Source organism: Rana temporaria, chromosome 4, assembly GCF_905171775.1.
Source record: "Rana temporaria chromosome 4, aRanTem1.1, whole genome shotgun sequence".
Lineage (NCBI taxonomy): Eukaryota > Metazoa > Chordata > Amphibia > Anura > Ranidae > Rana > Rana temporaria.
The window spans coordinates 336525696-336539790 of record NC_053492.1 but is presented as its reverse complement, the minus strand read 5'-3'; the positions used below and the strand labels follow the sequence as shown (position 1 = coordinate 336539790).

The following is a 14095-nucleotide window of genomic DNA, read 5'->3' as shown; positions in this document are numbered from 1 at the left end:
GTTAGTAGTTTACACAGAGAAATAGATTCACATACATCCAGATAATTCAGTGTGATTTAGTCTCTGTTTCCACTGATGCGATTTGCCATGCGACCTTGGACACAAAGTCGCATTACAAATCGCAGCCCATAGATTTCAATAGCACCCATTCCAATCTATGTGGCTCAAAGCTGCAGCGACCGATAAGGTACCTGCACCATTTTGATGCGACTTCTGGATCAAAAACGCATTCAAAGTCACACCACAGTCGCACTAAAGCTGCATCTCAAAATCGCACCCTGGATCAGGCAACATTGGAGTTGCACTATTGGAAACACAGCCCAAAAGCATAGGTGTTTTTCACTCACAAAGATTGGCCTAATCTCATTTAAAGGGTCAACTGCAGAGAGGCACACTGTCTTCAAGATTCCCAACAGAATCCTTATTATTTGCACTGACACCCTGCTGCCATTTCATTCTATATATCTACATTATTCAAAATCAGTCTCATCAACATATTCGCATAGACAAAAAGTAAAAAGTTAAGTTCTGAAAAGTTAGTTTGTTAGGTATTCAGACATGTTAAAACAAAAGACTTAAACCAGCTCTGTCTACCATACAAGAAATAATATTCATCCAAACTTTAAACTTTCCTCACACACAGGGCAACATTTGTCACAGAAAATATTAATATCGCACTTAAATAATAAAAAATCAGCGATTAAAACCTATTTGTCTATATAAAAATTAAAACAAAGAATAGTGGTGCGAAAAAAAGAGAAAAGGGTTACATTTATTGATACAGAGAAGAAACTTGTATTAATCCAATATTTACAACCATAACATAAATTATATCACTTGTTAAAACAGAGTGGATACTGCTGAATATTGTTACAATATACATGAGAGAGAGAGAGAAAGAGAGAGAGAAATAGAGAAGAAGGAAGAGAGGAAGAGGGAGAGGGGGCGAGGGGGAGAGAGGGCGAGGGGGAGAGGGGATACATTACGTCACCATGTCTAGCTCAGGTCAGCTCACCAGCTCCAGGGAAAGAGAGGTCTCAGAGCTTTCTCTCTGACCTTTATGCTCCCCTGCCCTCCTCCTCCTTCAAAATCCTTAGGATGCTATTGGTGTAAAATTGCCTTACAACCGGATTGGTTTAACCTCAAGCCTACATATTCATTGGTTCCGAGTTCCATCCAAATCCTGATTGGTTGCCTTCCAAGCTTCCTAGAAATGTTTCTAGCATACACCAATCTAAAAACCTATCAGTCTAGGGTATGTCAAACGTGTCAAGCAATCCTTTGATGCGTAGTTTGACCATTTGTTACACTAGTATGCTAAGGGCCCCTGCTGTGATGGAGCCTTTCAGCCTGTCCAACTTCCCTTCAAAACAAAAGGACAATTTAGCTAATTTAATTAACACCTGACACCTTTTACTGGTTCCCAAGACAGGAGATGCCTTCTACAGTACACGCGTGGCCCTGTCATCATAACCAGTCCAGTACAACATATACATCCATCTTTTCAATGGTTCCCCTGGTATAAATATGAAATTCAACATTTCTATCACAACTGACACAGTACACAAAGGCACACTTTTCACCCCCCCCAGTCGCCCCCAGCCCCCAGTCACAGTGTCACTGATTGCAGTGATCATTTATTTACTGATCACTGCATTTAGTGTAATTTGTGACTGTAAAAAGTGTTAGGGACATTAGCTTTAGGCCCCTTTAGGTCCAGGGTAGCCCCCTACCCCCCAATAAAGGTTTAACCTCTTGATCGCCCCAGTTAACCCTTTCACCCCCTATCACCAGTGTCACTAAGCGATCGTTTTTCTGATCGCTGTATTAGTGTCGCTGGTGCCAGTTATTATTTTTAGGTTCCCTGCCAGGTTTTTATAGCGTCAGGTACCCCCATATATTTTCTAATAAAGGTTTTAACCCCCTGATTGCCCCTAGAGTTAACCCTTTAACCGGTGATCACCATATAAGTGTTACGGTTGACGCTGGTTAGTTAATTTGCTGTTTATAGCATCAGGGCACCTGCCGTATATAACCCAATAAAGGTTTAACCCCCTGATCGCCCGGTGGGGGATATCTATTAAATATTAGCGTCAGTCAGGGTCTGCGTAGCCCCAGGCAGCATTAGGTTAGTGCCAGTAATGCTTACACCCACTCGCAAAGCATACACCCCCTTAGTGGTATAGTATCTGAACAGATCAATATCTGATCTGATCAGATCTTTACTAGCTAACCCAGCAGTTTAGGGTTCCCAAAAACGCATTGTTAGCGGGATCAGCCCAGATACCCGCTAGCACCTGTGTTTTGCTCCTCCGCCCAGCCCACCCAAGTGCAGTATCGATCGGTCACTGTCACTTACAAAACACAACACACATAACTGCAGCGTTTGCAGAGACAGGCTTGATCCCTGCGATCACTAACAGTTTTTTTTAAGCGTTTTCTGATAGATCAGGTGCTTTTTTACCTGTGAATCCTTACTAGTAGGGATGAGCCGAACATACCCGGGTTCGGTTCGCACCAGAACGTTCGAACAGACCGACCGTTCGCGCGAACATTTAGAACCCCATTGAAGTCTATGGGACTCAAACGTTCGAATTCAAAAGTGCTAATTTTAAAGCCCAATATGCAAGTTATTGTTGGAAAACGTCTTGGAGAACCCGGGTCTTGCCCCAGGGAACATGTATCAATGGAAAAAAAAGTTGTAAAAACTGTAGTTTTTTCTTGAGCAGCGATTTTAATGATGCTTAAAGTGAAAAAAAATTCCTTTAAATATGGTACCTGCTGGGTGTCTATAGTAGTGGCACATGTTTAGAAATGTCCCTGCACAACATGAGATTACTCTCAGAAAAAAAGTAATTTAATACTGCCTGCGGCTATAATGTAATGTTTGGTCCCTGCAATATGGATAAAAATCATTGAAAAAAATAGCATGAGTTTCCCCGCCACCACTCCCCCCAGGTCATTACAAGACCCAGTGCCGATCCTGACCTCCCTGGGACCCTAAGCAAAATCACATGGCACATTAAAAATGAGAATCGGGGGGGCGCTGACGACAGTGACATGTCACAAAGTTGAAAGTTGAGAAGCGGGGGGAGGGGGTGTTCTGCTGTCAGAAAAAATGACTCAGCCAGCGAGTTTAGAAGCGGGGTGAGGGGGAGAAAATGACTTCTCACCAGGCAAGGCCTCTAGTACTTTGGGGGCCCTTCGCGGCTTTGTGGGGCCCTAGGCGGCTTGCATAGTGAGCCTATAGTGAGGATCGACCCTGACAAGACCTTTTGGCCCTATATACTTTGAACAGCAGTATACAGGCATTGCAAACAAGATAAGGACTGTAGGTTTCTTAAGTAGAATCAGAACCATGTCATACTTTGCTCCTGCATATTGCACAATTTCCTAAAGAGACCCTCAACAAACTACATGACACTTGTGCCTGATAAGGGCACTAATGTTCCAGTGGTGGTGGCCCGTGAGACTGTCCATACAGGCTTGGCCCCCCAAAGTGCATGTGCTGTGTGGCAACAATATGTCGATTATTTTAGGGGTGGGGGGGCATTACAATGCCAAATCTTGGCTCAATAAATATTTTTTTGGGGGAAAATTCTAGAGAAAAGGGGGGTTGCCATCCGGGGCCTCCTTTGAACAAATTCTGTGAAGAACTCCTGTTCTCTGAAGGCCTCCATTATTTCTGCAAGTCAAAATTTTGCAAAAAAAACTAATGTCAGTCAAGCCTTAGCTTTCTCCCTATATCTAACCCACAAACTCATCCACTGATCATAAAGTCCAAAAATCAAGTTTTGTATCTTCGTATTGCACGATAGTTTTTCCGAAGTTTTCTACCGACTGTGAACAACGTTCTCATTCACGCAATATCCCTTTATACACTGCGCATGTGAAAAGCTCTGCACGTTTCCACGCCCATGACGATCGTTCTAGTGATTGACATGCCCCTTTTCAGTCGGTCAATGCAAGAGTCTGAAGAAATGATGGAGGGGAGACAGCAATCTGCAACCAGGCAGGAGAGAGGCCAGGCACACACCAGGAGGAGCAGGAGGTACAAAGCCACCAACATGAGCTTCGAAGAGATGGTAGAGACGGTGGCTGGTCTTAAAAAGGAGGACTATGACGGCAAAAAAGGGCCTTACAAGATCCCCAATAAACTCAAGGTCCAGATCATGGAGAAGGTACGGAGGACACTCCATGCAAAATTCGGGGTGCAGAGGTCCAGGGAGCAGTTGCGCAAGAGATGGTCTGATTTGAAAATCAGAGAGCCGGACCAGATGGATAGAATTAGAAAAGTTCTCAGAAGACGTAAGTAATTTTCATGTGTACTCTGAATATTTGTTTTTATTATTTTGCGTCATGTGCTTTTTTTTTCAGGTTGTGTATATAGACAGTCCAAGAATAGATGTTTCAAGGTTCATGTTTGTGGGCATAATAATTGGTTGTTCATTGTATTTAAGATCTTTTTATGTGAGACCAATTTTTTATTTAATGTAGATGTGTTATTAACTAGATTAAAATAATCCAACTTAAGTCAATATACAGTAAAAGGAGAGTATGCTCAGCACAGCAGTTGATTACACATATGGACTCAGTAGCACAATGGTTGGCATGGCCGATCCGCCCTATAGGCTCGCTATGCAAGCCGCTTAGGGCCCCGCAAAGCTGCGAAGGGCCCCCCAAATAACTAGAGGCCCCACCTAGTAAGAAGTCATTTTCGCCCCCTCACCCTGCTTCTCAACTCGCTGACTGCATGGGAGAAGAGGCAAGAAGTCAGCACCCCTTGCTTCTCAATTTAATGTAAGTGGTCATTTCCGACAGCAGAACACCCCCTCCCCCCACTTCTCAACTTTCTTTAATGTGACATGTCACTGTCGTCAGCGCCCCCCGCTTCTCATTTTTAATGTGCCATGTCATTTTGCTTCGGGCCCCAGGGAGGTCAGGCTTGGCACTGAGTGTTGGTCACAAGAACAACCTAGTTAGCATGTCACACAGAGGTGATCCAGTGTATACTTGTTGTTTTTCCATGTAGGAAACTTGTCCAAAGATAGAGAAATGCAGCAGCTTTGGTAATGGATAAAATCCAGTGTTAAGCTTAGAAGGATTGTAAAAGCAGACAATTGTACCACACTTTTTAAAAAGAATGATTGATATTCCTCTTTCAGGCCTCTAATCTTTTTGATTCATCTATCCCTTTTTTACAATCTCAAAGGCCGCAATCAAGCTGCAGAAGTGGAGCCGACCAACCCCACACAGTGCCAAGCCCCACCATCGCCGGATGTGCAGGAAGTGCAAAATGCCACCACATCAAGTCAGTGTCATACAGCACAGCTTCAGGTAATACATGTAGGCCTGCATAATTTTTATACATGTTTTTTTCCAAAATTTCAGGTGTACGAGCTGTTGGTGGCGGCTTAGACACTTACAGTGCCCAGGTGCTAATTGGGGAGATAATGTCCTGGATCGCCCTCGAGAAGATCATGAAGAACAACAGAAAGGTGAACCAAAACCTCAAGATTATTATTGATGTTCTGGGGAGGGTTTAAAAAAAAAATAATAATAATAATAATAAAAAAAATAGATGTAGACAAGTATTTAAAAGCAAAAATATAGTTATTAAAAAAACAAAAATAATTATATTAAGATATTTTAAAAAAAAATGAAAATGGCACATTTTAAGTGTGATACAATAAATATTTTTGGATACTCAACAATGTCTGGCTTCTTATTATAGCAATGCTGCCTAAAAGAACAAATCTAGATTTGTGGTGTTTACATTGACAATGATGAGTATTTAGTAAAGGAAAATAAACATGACACTATGATAACGTAGGAGAAAGCTAGAATGAACTCAAATTAGAAAATAATCAAACCAAGAAAATTACTAGAACAGGGGCAGAAAAATTGGGCCTTAGGCTCTGGTGGCAGTGTCACAACACTGCAACCCCTCACAGATACTGTAATTGGAGCTCAGCAAAGAGCCACATGCAAAGTATTGCATTAAAATTTTTTATTAGATGCCCCTGTTAAACAGGGGCAGAAACATTGGGCCTTAGGCACAACAAAACACGGCAACCCCTCAGATACTGTAATTGGAGCGCAGAAAAGAGCCACATGCAAAGTATTGCATTAAAAATTGTTATTAGATGCCCCTGTTAAACAGGGGCAGAAACATTGGGCCTTAGGCACAACATAACACTGCAACTCCTCAGATACTGTAATTGGAGCGCAGAAAAGAGCCACATGCAAAGTATTGCATTAAAAATTGTTATTAGATGCCCCTGTTCAACAGGGGCAGAAACATTTGGCCTTAGGCACAACACAACACTGCAACCCCTCAGATACTGTAATTGGAGCGCAGAAAAGAGCCACATGCAAAGTATTGTATTAAAAATTGTTATTAGATGCCCCTGTTCAACAGGGGCAGAAACATTGGGCCTTAGGCACAACACAACACTGCAACCCCTCAGATACTGTAATTGGAGCGCAGAAAAGAGCCACATGCAAAGTATTGCATTAAAAATTGTTATTAAATGCCCCTGTTAAACAGGGAGAAAAATAACAAGATGCGCTAAATACATACAAAATATAATACCAAAACAACATGTAACAAATCAATGTCCATAAGTGAAAGTAAGAAAAATGTGAAAAAAGTCCTTAGAGGGACGGCAGAACTTCTATCCACCCGTAGAGTGAAAAAAGAAGATGAACCAAATGATCCACAAATAAGTCCAAGGTTAAGAGGTGACTATCCCGAAGCAGTGATCCACCACCAAGAGCGAATATAGCCTCTTACCGGATATCCGGCGGTCTCTTAACTAAAAGAGGACCCCAGAAAGCATGTCAAAGATGAACCGTTGAAAATCAGATTGCAGGTGGGCTGAGCTGGAAACCAATCTTTATCTCATTCCAGTGCTTGCGAACTCGATTAACAGGTAACATGAAAAGACATATGGGAACCGCAATAGTGTAATACCATAGGCGTATTTATTTTAAAAGAAGTCAAAAACACACTTACATTAAAACAATGGTAAAAAGGGCATGTCAATTGGAGCTCCGGCCAGAAGCTGACCAAAAAAAACCCGTTCAGATGGTGAAGAAGTCGTGCAAGTATACGGGGGGTGATCCGATGCAGCACTCGTTCCGCCCGACCGGTTTCGCGATAAATCGCTTCCTCTGGGGCTCCGTGCCCCAGAGGAAGCGATTTATCGCGAAACCGGTCGGGCGGAACGAGTGCTGCATTGGATCACCCCCCGTATACTTTCACGACTTCTTCACCATCTGAACGGGTTTTTTTTGGTCAGCTTCCGGCCGGAGCTCCAATTGACATGCCCTTTTTACCATTGTTTTAATGTAAGTGTGTTTTTGACTTCTTTTAAAATAAATACGCCTATGGTATTACACTATTGCGGTTCCCATATGTCTTTTCATGTTACCTGTTAATCGAGTTCGCAAGCACTGGAATGAGATAAAGATTGGTTTCCAGCTCAGCCCACCTGCAATCTGATTTTCAACGGTTCATCTTTGACATGCTTTCTGGGGTCCTCTTTTAGTTAAGAGACCGCCGGATATCCGGTAAGAGGCTATATTCGCTCTTGGTGGTGGATCACTGCTTCGGGATAGTCACCTCTTAACCTTGGACTTATTTGTGGATCATTTGGTTCATCTTCTTTTTTCACTCTACGGGTGGATAGAAGTTCTGCCGTCCCTCTAAGGACTTTTTTCACATTTTTCTTACTTTCACTTATGGACATTGATTTGTTACATGTTGTTTTGGTATTATATTTTGTATGTATTTAGCGCATCTTGTTATTTTTCTCTATGCTATCACTGTTCCACCGTATACAGTAAGGTGCAGCTTAATTTTTCACAGTAGTATTCCTTAGGAGTACTATCACATTGTATTAGGACTTCATTAGCGCAGTTGCCCCCAATTTCTTTTCCATACCTGTTAAACAGGGGCAGAAACATTGGGCCTGAGGCACAACACAACACTGCAACCCCTCAGATACTGTAATTGGAGGGCAGAAAAGAGCCACATGCAAAGTATTGCATTAAAAATTGTTATTAGACACCCCTGTTAAACAGGGGCAGAAAAATTGGGCCTTAGACACTGGTGGCGGAGCCCAGAAACAAAAATGTTCTTACTAGCTATCAGCAAGATCAGTGAGGAGGAAAAGGATATTCAGTCAGCAGCATAACAGGACAGTCACTCAGTATCAGCATAGGCAGTCTCCAAAGGGATCTGTCATTTAAAAAAAATATTCAGTTACATCTGCATCAGGTGCTTCATAGCTGGTGTTGATCCAAGCCTGATTCATTTTTATAAAGGTCAGTCGATCAACGGAGTCGGTGGAGAGGCGCACCCTGTGATCGGTCACAAAGCCTCCAGCAGCACTGAATGTGCGTTCTGAAAGAACGCTGGATGCAGGGCAAGCCAGTTGCTCAATAGCTTACTGTGCAAGCTCTGGCCAGTGATCCATCCTCAAGACCCAGTATGCCAGAGGATTTTCGGTGGGGAAGGTGTCCAAGTCTGATCTTGCCCCTAGGTATTCACGCACCATGTAAATCAAACGCTGGCGATGGTTGCTGGAACCGGTCATACCTTGGGGCTGCGGACTAAAAAATTGTCTGAACGCATCGGTCAGACGGCCACCTTCTCCACCGCTCCTTCTGTGACTCACCGAAGCCTCAGCAACACGTTGTCTAGGAACAGGATTTGGTAATCCCCCAGGTTCTGGGCACACGTTGCACAGAGCCTTCTGCAAGGCCTCCCGGTTTGCTGAGACATTCGGGGCACAGTCCTCTGGGTCACTGAGGACGACAGGATCCGCATCCACCTCATCCCAGCCACGTAAAAGTCCACGGGTTCCTTGGGACTGTAAGTGATCACTTGAAGACTGCTGCTGCTGAGTGCTAGGCTCCACCTCCATGCTGCTGATACAATCCTACTCCTCCTCCTCCACCTCGTCCTCGTCCTCCTCATCCTCTTCCTGTGTGGTAGGCGGGCATGCAGGACCACTGTCTGGATAAAGGGGGCCTTGAGAGGTAAGGAGGTGGAAACAGCTGATTTTATGTCACTTGATTTTTATTTGCTGTTTTTCACGAAAGATCTCTATAGATCTATTGTGGACCAGAGTAATTCATATGCTGGTAATTTCATCACCGCTAATCCCCAGTCTGTCCTTGCCAGAGAATGGAAACCATTTCCGAATTTAAAACCTTTCTGGGCCTTTGCCTCAACATGGGCATACGTCAATTTCCTAAGATGCGGATTTATTGGTCCACAAGTCCACATGACCATATGCCCGTGTTCTCTGCTTCCATGGCCAGGAAACAATACAAGGCAATCTTGCGTTCTTGCATTTCAATGACAATGAACGTTGTTGTCCACATGGAGACCCTGAATACGACCGGCTCTACAAAATTCGGCCCCTCATAAACCACTTCAACGAACGTTTTGCAGCCTTGTATACTCCCCATCAAGTTGTCTGCGTTGATGAGTCCCTAATTAAATTTTCTGGCTACTTGTCTTTCAAGCAGTACCTTCCCAGCAAGCTTGCCAGATACGGGGTCAAGCTCTATAAGCTCTGTGACAGGGCAACAGGCTAACTTTTTATGCCGCGCACATACGGTCGAAATTCCAGCGGAGGCTTGCCCGTGGAAAAGTCTGACCGTGTGTATGCGGCATAACTTTTTATGCCGCGTACATATGGTCGAAATTCCGATGGAGGCTTGCCCGTGGAAAAGTCTGACAGTGTGTAAATGGCATAACTTTTTTGCGACAGGATGCCCCCATGCTTCCGCATATATATATATTTTAGGCACAGGTTGCGTTAAACATTTTTTTATTTCTTACTATGTTTTTTTTGGTATTTGCTTTGCAGGTATGGTATGATCTTACTGTTATACTGTAATGTTACTTTGTTTTAATGTTAACCATGATTTGCTTAGCAGGTATTGCTTATTCAGTTGCAGCGCAGATTTATTTAGCTTGACAGCAACAGCGTTTGCTCGCACGATAAAGTCACGACTCCAATGCTGTAGGAGGTGATTTCACTACCACAGTTAAAAAAAGAGCATATATACCAAAGCATGGGGGCATTAGGGGCGGTGGAGCGATTTTGCTCCTAATGCAGTGTACATACGGTCGAAATTCCGACGGAGGCTTGCCCGTGGAAAAGTCAGATCGTGTGTATGCGCCATAACTTTTTATGCCGCGTACATACGGTTGGAATTCCGACGGAGGCTTGCCCGTGAAAAAGTCTGACCGTGTGTGCGCGACATAACTTTTTTGCGGGAGGATGCCTCGATGCTTCCGCATATATAAATGGTGCATGTATGCCCATCATTAGAAGTGGGTGGATGAAGGGAGGTATTCTAATGGTGGGCATACCCACCGATCAATCGCTTTTTTTCGTTCAGCCAACAGGCTGCATGAAAAAAAAGACTACAATACATGTCCAACAAGAACCATCAAAGTATGGTATGTTGCTGGACTTTGAATGGTTATACCAGAATGATGCCTGCGGCTTTAGGTATCATCTTTGGGTATGGAGTTGGGTGTATGGGATTGTATTGTGTTTTTTTATTTTGTTTGTTTATTTTTTTGTGGTTGAACTGGATGGACTTGTGTCTTTTTTCAACCTGACTAACTATGTAACTATGTAACTATGTAACTATCTTGGTATCATACTTTTCAGCCAGCGGTCAGCTTTCATGTGAAAGAAATCCAAGCAGCTAATTAGCCTCTAGACTGCTTTTACAAGCAGTGGGAGGGAATGTCCCCCGGGATATAAACAGCGCTATTGGGAAATTGGGAAAGCATTTTATCACACCGATCTTGGTGTGGTCAGATGCTTTGAGGGCAGAGGAAAGATCTAGGGTCAAATAGACCCCATTTTTTTCAAAAAAAGAGTACCTGTCACTAACTATTGCTATCATAGGGGATATTTACATTCCCTGAGATAACAATAAAAATGGTAAAAAATAAATAAAATGGAAGGAACAGTTTACAAAAAAAAAAAAAAAAGAAGCTAAATAAATAATAAAAAAAAAGAAGAAAAAAAGCATCCCTGTCCCCCCCTGCTCTTGCACAAAGGCGAACGCAAGCGTCGGTCTGTAGTCATATGTAAACAGCAATTGCACCATGCATGTGAGGTATCACCACAAAGGTCAGATTGAGGGCAGTAATATTAGCAGTATACCTCCTCTGTAAATCTAATGTGGTAACCTGTAAAGCAGGGGTCTCAAACTCAAATTACCTGAGGGCCACAAGACAAGTTTTCATATGCCATGGGGGGCCGCATGCAAACTTTCAAACTTCAAAAACAACAGTACTGGTGTCAGCGAACACATTATTAACCCCCAGCACTGGTGTCAGCGAGCGCATTATTACCACCTGCACTGGTGTAAGTCAGGGTTTGACAAATTTGCTTGGAATCTAGGAGCCAGCTAAAAAAGTTAGGAGCCAGAAAACGCACCCCGTCCCGACGAGCTTGCGCGCAGAAGCGAACACATACGTGAGCAGCGCCCGCATATGTAAACGGTGTTCAAACCACACATGTGAGGTATCGCCGCGATTGGTAGAGTGAGAGCAATAATTCTAGCTCCTCTGTAACTTAAAACATGCAACATGTAGATTTTTTTAAACGTCGCCTATGAAGATTTTAAAGGGTAAAAAAGTTTGTCGGCATTCCACAAGCGGACACAATTTTGAAGCGTGACATGTTGGGTATGAATTTACTCGGCGTAACATTATATTTCATAATATTAAAAAAAATGGAGATAACTTTACTGTTGTCTTATTTTTTAATTAAAAAAAGTGTAATTTTTTCCCCAAAAAGTGCGCTTGTAAGACCGCTGCGCAAATACGGCGTAACAGAAAGTATTGCAATGATCGCTATTTTATTCTCTAGGGTGTTAGGATAAAAAATATATATAATGTTTGGGGGTTCTAATTAGAGGGAAGAATATGGCAGTGAAAATAGTGTAAAATGACATTAGAATTGCTGTTTAACTTGTAATGCTTAACTTGTAATACCAACGGCCACCACCAGATGGTGCCAGCTCACATCTGGTGGTAATAACTTGGAATACCAACGGCTCACCACCAGATGGCACCAGCTCAAAAAAAAAATTTTTTTTTTTTTTTTTGCTCCCCTCACTTCCACCCTGCCTGAGGGCCATTTATAACTGGTCCGCGGGCCGCAAATGGCCCGCGGGCCGGTACTTTGAGACCACTGCTGTAAAGGCTTTTAAAAATGTATGTAGTTTGTCGCCACTGCGCGTTTGTGCGCAATTTTTATGTCGTGTTTGGTATCCATGTACTCGGCCTAAGATCACCTTTTTTATTTCATCAATAATTTGGGCAATATAATGTGTTTTAGTGCATTAAAATAAAAAAAGTGTATTTTTTCCCCAAAAAAATGCGTTTGAAAAATCGCTGCGCAAATACTGTCTGGAAAAAAAATGCAACACCCACCATTTTAATCTGTAGGGCATTTGCTTTATAATGTTTGGGGGTTCAACTTAACTTTCTTGCAAAAAAAAAGTGTCAGAAAAGGCTTTGTATTCAAGTGGTTAGAAGAGTGGGTGATGTGTGACATAAGCTTCTAAATGTTGTGCAAAAAATGCCAGGACAGTTCAAAACCCCCCCCCCCAAATGACCCCATTTTGGAAAGTAGACACCCCAAGCTATTTTCTGAGAGGCATGTCGAGTCCATGGAATATTTTATATTTTGACACAAGTTGCGGGAAAAGGAATTTTTTTTTTTTTTTGGCGCAAAGTTGTCACTAAATGATATATTGCTCAAATATGCCATGGGCATATGTGAAATTACACCCCAAATTACATTCTGTTGCTTCTCCTGAGTACGGGAATACCACATGTGTGAGACTTTTTGGGAGCATCGCCAAGTACGGGACCCCAAAAACCAATCACCGCCTTCAGGCTTTTTAAGTGTGTACATTTTTGATTTCACTCCTCACTGCCTATCACAGTTTCGGAGGCACAGATGGCACAAAACCCCCCAAAATGACCCACTTTTGGAAAGTAGACACCCCACGCTATTTGCTGAGAGGTATGCTGAGTATTTTGCAGATCTCGCTTTTTGTCACAAAGTTTTTGCGAAAGTTTGTCACAAAGTTTTCAGAAAATTGATTGGGGTGTCTACTTTCCAAAATGGGGTCATTTGGGAAGTTTTGTGCTATTTTATGGCCTTCGAAACTGTGATAAGTAGTGAGGAGTGAAATAAAAAATGTATGCTCTTGAAGGCAGTGCTTGGTTTTTGGGGTCCTGTACGCGGCTAGGCTCCCAAAAAGTCCCACGCATGTGGTATCCCCGTACTCAGGAGAAGCCGCAGAATGTATTTAGGGCAGTGGCGACCCGTCCATAGGGGGCACCCGGGCGCCACCCCCCCCCCCCCCCCGAAGTAAAAAAAAAAAAAAGGGCCCTTTAAGACATTTTATTTAGCTTAAAATGCAATTTTTACTTTTACTTGCAGTTCTGGCGGCCGTCAATAGAGAGCGCTGCAGCGCCACCCCCTATCGCAAATAGCACACATTTATTGCATTGCATTGCATTGCATTGAATGTGTGTTATATCATTGTTGCCAGCTGCCGCTGGTCTATTCATATAACCAGACATAAGGCGCCGGTTACCTGAATAGCGGAAGCTGATTGGCTGAGAGGAACTGTCTATTAGAGCTGCTGGCTCTGATAGGCTTTTCAAGTAAAGCCCTCCGGCTCTCGGATGTCTATACTCGGAACGCACACTCCCTGCGTTCCTTGCATAAGACTGACGGCCGTTTCAGCCAATCAGGTTCCCGGATTCTGGTTATCAGGAACCTGATTGGCTGAAGCTTCACCACGGCGGCAGAAGACATTGAGGGAGGACATGGAAGCTTCAGGTAAGTGCTTTTTACAGGGAAAGGGGCGACAATGGGCACAGAGGCGACAATGGGCACAGTGGCATCATGGGGCACAGTGGTGACAAAGGGCACAGAGGCAACAATGGGCACAGTGGCATCATGGGGCACAGTGGTGACAATGGGCACAGTGGCATCATGGGGAACAGTGGTGACAATGGGCACAG

The 14095-nt window shown here is 43.3% G+C and overlaps 1 protein-coding gene across 1 annotated transcript in view; it reads left to right on the top strand.

Annotated features, from left to right (window-relative positions):
- Positions 1-14095, top strand: part of NLRC4 (NLR family CARD domain containing 4) — an 806697-nt gene that overhangs the window by 100124 nt on the left and 692478 nt on the right. The gene's annotated exons all lie outside the window — the stretch shown is intronic.